Source organism: Palaemon carinicauda, chromosome 39, assembly GCF_036898095.1.
Source record: "Palaemon carinicauda isolate YSFRI2023 chromosome 39, ASM3689809v2, whole genome shotgun sequence".
Lineage (NCBI taxonomy): Eukaryota > Metazoa > Arthropoda > Malacostraca > Decapoda > Palaemonidae > Palaemon > Palaemon carinicauda.
In genome coordinates, this window is record NC_090763.1 from 30,003,629 (window position 1) to 30,011,128 (window position 7,500).

A 7,500-nucleotide genomic window follows, 5' to 3' on the forward strand; every position below is an offset into this window, starting at 1 on the left:
AAAGTGAAATGCCACTTTCTCTAGAAAAAAAAAGCATTTAATGAGATGATCCCACAGGCTTACCATATGCCTCAGAAGCTTAGAGCCTTACTAAAGCCTCAGAACATAAAATAGTTACAACTCAAACAGCTATGGAAGAAAAATAATGATAGGATTAACACTAGGAGCAGAAACAGAGCAATATAAGTATGAACACTAACTAAAATAAAGGAAATTTTAACAACTTGTAAGAAAAGGAAGTTGACATGGACATGACATATGATGAGAATGACAGTTAATAGATGGACATCAAGAATAACACAATATGTCCCTAGATATTTCAAATGAAGCGAGGGAAGGTGGATACATGATGGATATATATATATATATATATATATATATATATATATATATATATATATATATATATATATATGTATATATATATATATATATATATATATATATATATGAATATATATATATATATATATATATATATATATATATATATATAACTATATATATAAATGTATATATATAAAAAGTATGAATACTGTATATATAAATGTATGTGTGATTATATATATACATATATATATATATATATATATATATATATATATATATATATATATACATATATATATATATATATATATATATATATGCATACATACATATATATATAAATATGTATATATATATATATATATATATATATATATATATATATATATATACTGTGTATTATATACATATATTTATATATATATATATATATATATATATATATATATATATATATATATGCGTGTTTGTCTGTGTGTCATGATTCTTTTTTCATTACTAACCCATTTTCTACCAGGAACTGTAAAAAAGAATCCTCTATGGGATTACTTTTCGAGTTAGTTTTAGTTATAAATTCATCGCCAAGAAATGGACATATATTTTAAAGATACAAATAGAGCCATAAGCAACTTTCAAGTTCATGGGGTAGTTAGGCACTATGAAGTTTTGATACTTCACAAACATAAATCAAAACGAGAACTTCTTGTCTAATTGAATATCAGATTAAGCTTAAACATTATGGTCAATAACAGAGGAACCCCTTTCTGGCTCTTTCGTTGATGGCCCGTAGAGTTTATCGTCTTCTAGGTATGGTACTTGACATCGATTCCTCTCTCTTATTCTTTCTTTCTATTCTTTCTTTCTCTTCTCTAAGTGTTCATGTAGGTAGGTAGGTTGTAGATTTCTTCTGTTGGCACACAGCAATGGTTCATGTTGGTCTACCACCTTTCTGAACATCTTCACTGTAAAGGAGTCTCCCATCTTCTCATACTATGGAGGCTTAACAAAACCTGGTTAGATAAATACCTGACTTTACAGGAGGTCAAGTCTGATGCAGGAATACCAAGACCCTGTGTAAGGGTTCAAGCCAAGCTAACCCCAGTTTCAAGCTGTCCCCGGTAACTTGGGGCTGGTTTCAGATTACCGGGGGGTGTTGTTTGAAACTGGTTTCAAGCTACCACCCCACTCTGTTTTCAAGTTACCCTCTCATTGAAATAGAAAATAATTAATATGACAGTGCATATATGCATCATGCATTTATTGCTGACTTCGCAGTAGTAGATTAAAAGTTTATATTTTCGTAATGAAGACAAAATATTGTGTAGACATATTAGTGGATTGTATGACACGTTGGAAGCCACAGACTGTCAATTAATGTTTTGTGTTAACGGCAAGGTAAAGAATTATTGCAGTGCGAGTGTGATTGTCGAGAATCGTTTTTTATCATCTCAAAAAGATTCAATTCATGTGTTTCAGGTGCATGAGCATCACACGGCAATATAAGTGGAGAAATTGACACAAAAATCCACAACGAGATGTGTACTTTGCTGCTATACTCTGTCAAATTTACGAAGATTAAGATGTACCTAAAGACAAAAACACACATGCCATATTTCCGATTTTGTGTTTTGAAAAAAAAAAGAGAAAAGTATGCCATTTGATGGTTATAATGAATATAATTACTTTCAATGTTAAACATTAATGATATAAAAACTAAACTTCTAATTGTTATACTTTTGTAACATTATTCAGTCGTACTATAAAGAATAAAGAAACATGACACATAATTGCTACTTTTCCGATACAGTTCCTCAGGTCAGCGATGGATATTCAAGAATGGAAGGTCACCCATACCCATACGGAGCAACAGTAGGCTACTTACTGGTCAAGCACGAGGGATTGTTTATAATGTTTCGAAATATTTTTCTTTAGAAAAAGAGAAAGGGGGTTCTATTACTGATGTTGTTGAAGCAATTTTTCGCATAGCAGAAACAACCAATTTAAGCAAAACTACTTTCACATCAAATGAACAGTGATGTATTTTTGAATAATGGTTCCGTAAGCAGTTGCTACCGAATATATTTCCATCTTCCTTATATGTAATGGTAACGCATCTTATCACAGAGCAAAATTAGATAAACCTGCAACAGCATCAAACAACAAGGCACAAATGAAACAATGACTCAACCCCCCACCCACCCCCCCCCACCACCCCAAAAAAAACCGTATCACCAAGAGACAATATGTTAAAATATCAACTTGAGGAAATGGTCAAGAAATACTCTAAATATTGATAACGCTTACATGATTGCTAAAATTGCAGTTGAAAATAGTTACAAGGTTACTCGTCTTCCTTCATACATTTTTCAATATAATCCAGTGCAACATATTTGGGCACAAATGAAGACCTATGTAGCGAAAAAAAAATGGTAGATTTAAGGGTAGGCTTACCTTTAAAAGAAGCACTGGATTCGGTGACAAAAGAAAATTGGGCGAATACCGTAAAACACGCCGAAAAATTACAAGAGGACGATGCAAAGCAACATTTGGTAATCGAAAAATATATTGATTCTTTAGTAAGAAGACTTAAGTCCTCTGATGAGGAATATTCTTAAAAACTGTTACGTTGTCATCTATATCAATAAATAAGTTCTGGTGTATGTCGAAAGACTAATTTCAAAGTAAAAGTTAGATGTATAAAATTGTTTGCATCCTCCTATATTATTATTATTATTATTATTATTATTATTATTATTATTATTATTATTATTATTATTATTATTATTATTATTATTATTTTTATTAGCCAAGCTTCAACCCTACTGGGAAGGGAATGAAATAAAGAAATAAATGAAGGATGTAAAGATAAAATTAAATAATATCAAGAATGTAAATGGGTATTGTATCATTAGAGAAATGTTAAAACAGACTGATAACAAAAAACTATAACGAGTATGTTAACCTGCCAACAAAAATAATAAAATAGCTGTTGTAAGAGGCAATATGACAAAAGAAAACAAGGTTACATTTCGGCTGTGGACTTCAGAGAAGATAATTTTTTTAGTAGGCGATCGATTCCCCAAAGGAGATTAATACAAGAATTTAGTGAGGGGAGAAGGTATACTACGAGGACTAAAATATGGCACCGTGAGTTATTTTTCTTTTTAACAGAGTATAAGGTAGTCTTCTAAGATTGGCTTTTTCATTTTCCGAAACCTCTTGTGGGTACTAGGCGTTCACTAGGTAGTCAGTGATATCGAGGTGGTCCGATTTCCGTTCAGCAGCCATACTGACAACTTTTTTGGCAAGTGATGCTGTGATCGAGTTAACCAGAATTTACATACATACCAACTAACTAATACACCAGAGATCAGTGGCTTATTGTACCATGTACATGATAATCTGGTAATGAAACAAAGGGCGTTTGATTTGGTGACCGATGACGAGAAATTGTCATTGTAACTATCGCCCTCTTTATGGTCATCCCGATGAATTAAGGAACGTTTGACTTATGTGCATTAGTATTATGCCAATGTCTATATATAGACATTGTATTATGAAACATGCAAATTTACACACGGAATGTGCCTTGAGTTCGTTTTGAAAAAAAATTACAAGTAAATGATGGTCGTATCGAGCGGGCTTTTAACACTGTGTTTGTATAATAATCGCAAAGAAGAACAAATCAATAAACGGATAAAGACATGACATCAATGAATTATACCAATAGCTGAAACCGTACATGTATATACATGTAACCTTATATTTTTGTGTTGACTCTGATCAAAAGCAATTGATTAACATTTATAAATGATGAGACACTGCGCAAAATCGAGGGGGTTAGTTTGAAACCAGGGGAAAAGCTTAACACCGGTTCCATATTATCTCCCCGGGGGTCCGGTTTCAAGTCCCCCCCCCCCCCCCCCCCCCGGTAGTCTAAAACCGGTTTCAAACTACTGGGTGGGGGTTAAGATTAGGAGTGGGTAATTTGAAATCACTGCACCGGTATTGGATCAGGTGGTGACCTTCAGGCACTCTTGACAAGACTTAGAAAGGGAAGCAGGACTGGCCATCTTCCTTTTTATTCACCCATCTTGAGGGCGAATCAAAAATGGCTGCTGTCGCTAAGATGCACTTGGTCCAGCAGTTATTTTGACTCCCACCCACACGACTGGTTAGACAGGGACCTTCTTGCTTGCAGAAATTGACCCTGGTGTATACCCCTGTGTTATTTGCATTTCCAGCCACCTCCTTTCCTTACAAGAAGCCTATATGACTTCATAGCATATTTCGACTTCTTCGTCTGCTACGAGGATGCTAGGGCTTAACTGCTTAACTTCTACATACCTTACAATTTTTGTATCAGTAAGTCTATGTGATTCCTTAAATTAGCCTATGTTTCTCTCTCTCTCTCTTTCTCTCTCTCTCTCTCTCTCTCTCTCTCTCTCTCTCTCTCTCTCTCTCTCTCTCTCTCTCTCTCTCTCTCTCTCTCTCTCTCTTTGTATCTGTGTGCCGGTGAGTGATTACATTTTGCTACCCTATAAATATCCTGATTTAACGCGGATAACATACGGCTATCGAGTCCAATATAGCTACAAGTTTTCGTGAATAGTCAGTGATTAGTTTGAGGTCAGAGAAGTGGGATAAAACGTCGGCATAGAATAGTTATCTTGTGAATTACTAAAAATCTAATCAAGATGGCTTTGTACAACACGGGCAAGGCTTGGAGAGACATTGCTGGACTCAGCAAAAGTATATTCCATGAGTTGGCGAAACAGGAGCTCGACCGTCTGATAACAGAGGTCACTAGTAACGCCAACCAGTGTGACGGAAAAATATTCGCAGACATATTGAAACAATACGATCCAATAAACTGGAGCAAATCTGCGGAAAACATCAGCAAAATAATAGAAGAAATTCCAAAGAAGATCCAAGTGATAAAGAGACTTATAAAGAAAGTCTACGTCAATCAATACATTCCATCAAAGAACAATAAGAAGTCCAATATGGTGAATATGCTGATTGATGCATTGGGAGAAAGAATGCCAAAATGGTGTAATACATGTAAGATATGGTATTCCATTAATAATCCTCAACAATTGATTAGAAAATGTGATGCCTGTCATGTTCCAACACACCCCACATGTGTTGAAATACCTCAAAAAATAAAAAATAAAGACACAAAGGTATTCTGCTCAACATGCTTAGTCTGGATAGAAAATATAATTAAGTCGAGACTAAATCTGCAAATAGTTGAAGATAAAGAAGAGGAAGAAGAAGAAACAGAAGAAGAAACAGAAGAAGAAGAAGAAGAAAAAGAAGAAGAAGAGAACAATGAACAGGATATGTGTAAGGATGCTGAGGAAATCATTGATATAACTTATGATGCCATCCAACAACATACTTATGAAAAAATAAATTACCAGATGGAAACAAAATAATAGACCCAAGAGACTCTACCCAGACCTACATAATTTTAGGGAAGAGCAAGAACAAGAAAAAAAGAAAAGAAGGATATAGTCTGCAATATGCTGAAAAGAGGGAATTGCAGATTTGGCGAAAGATGCTACTACAAGCATCCAAAGATATGCCATAATTATGAAATATATGGTAAATGTGCATATTTAGATGGATATGGAGACAAATGCAGAGATCTCCATCCAAAAATATGCAAAAACCTAAAAGAAGGAAAAGGATGCAGTTTCAACAAAAAATGTCAATATATGCATCCTGCAACCATGAATGAAAGTAAGAAAACTCAGCAAACTGAAAAGAAAAATGAAAGCATAAAAGAAACAAAAAAAAAAAGAAACAATAAAGCAGGCTGTGTATATACCGCGCTATGAACCAAGAGCCCCAAGATATGAGGCCTTTCAACCCAAATCTGCACATTTAGAGCCCAACTACAAAGAATGCATCTATAATGCCAGGGGTTGGTGCAGATATGGGGATAATTGCAGGTATTCACACAAAAATAAATATGAAGGCGAAAGAGCAAATATAATAGAAAAGTTGGATTTTTTAATGGCAGAATTCCGGGAAATGAAAAAAAGAACATCATATCAGAACAGGAAGGAAGCATGGGAGAATCCATATTATTACCAATATTAAATAATAGGGATGAAACACAAACCATAATAGTGATGAATGCACAGGGTTTAGTCACGAGTAACTCTAAAAGGAAAATAGAGTTCTTAGAAGAACTAACCCAAATTGAAAAAATAGATATATTAAATATAAGTGAAACATGGTATTCCCAAGAGACTGGCAGTGATGACCAGATAAAGGGTTTCCAAACTTATAGATCAGACAGAACAAATAGGAATCAAGGGGGAACCGCAATATATGGAAGAGACATAAATCAAGGAAAAGTCTGTGAAAAATACAGCAACACAGAATGTGAATAGATTGCAGTAGAATTTGAATTTGAAAAACTAGTGAATATTGTAGTTTACAGACCCCAAACACTAAGGAGTTTGACATAATAATAGAAAAAATAGATGATATATGTAGAAACCATAAAGACTGGAATATACTCCTATCCAGAGATTTTAACTTTCCTTTCGTGGATTGGAAAGAACGGATAGAAGAAAGTGGTTGTATGTATACATATAAAAAAGAGAGTAATAGTAGCGCAGAAGATAAAAGGCAATTTGAAAAGCTTCAAGATATGCTATTAGAACATAATATGCAACAAATAAACCACATTCCAATAAGAAAGGAAAATGTCCTAGATCTAGTATTTGTGAATGAGGTGAATTATGTTAAAGAAATAATAGTGTATAACACGGAAATTTCAGACCACAATGTCATAGAATTGATAGTCCATTCCAAAGCAAGTGATCGCAGAATCAATAAAAGCACAAAACTTTGGGAAGGATATGGAAAATATAATTTTTACAGTAAGAATATAAAATGGTCAGAAATAAATGAAGAACTGAATAAAGAATGGAAAAAATGTATTTGTAAGTGATAATATACAGGTAAATACGGACATACTGTAGAAAATACTGGAGAAAATTGTTGAAAAATATGTACCGAAAAAAAACAATAAACAAAAGACGTGCATACCAAGAGACAGAAGGATCTTATTTCAGAAAATTAGAAAGTGGAAGAAAAATCTTGCAAAAGAAAAAAATGTGTGGAAAATGAGGGAAATAAATTGTAAGA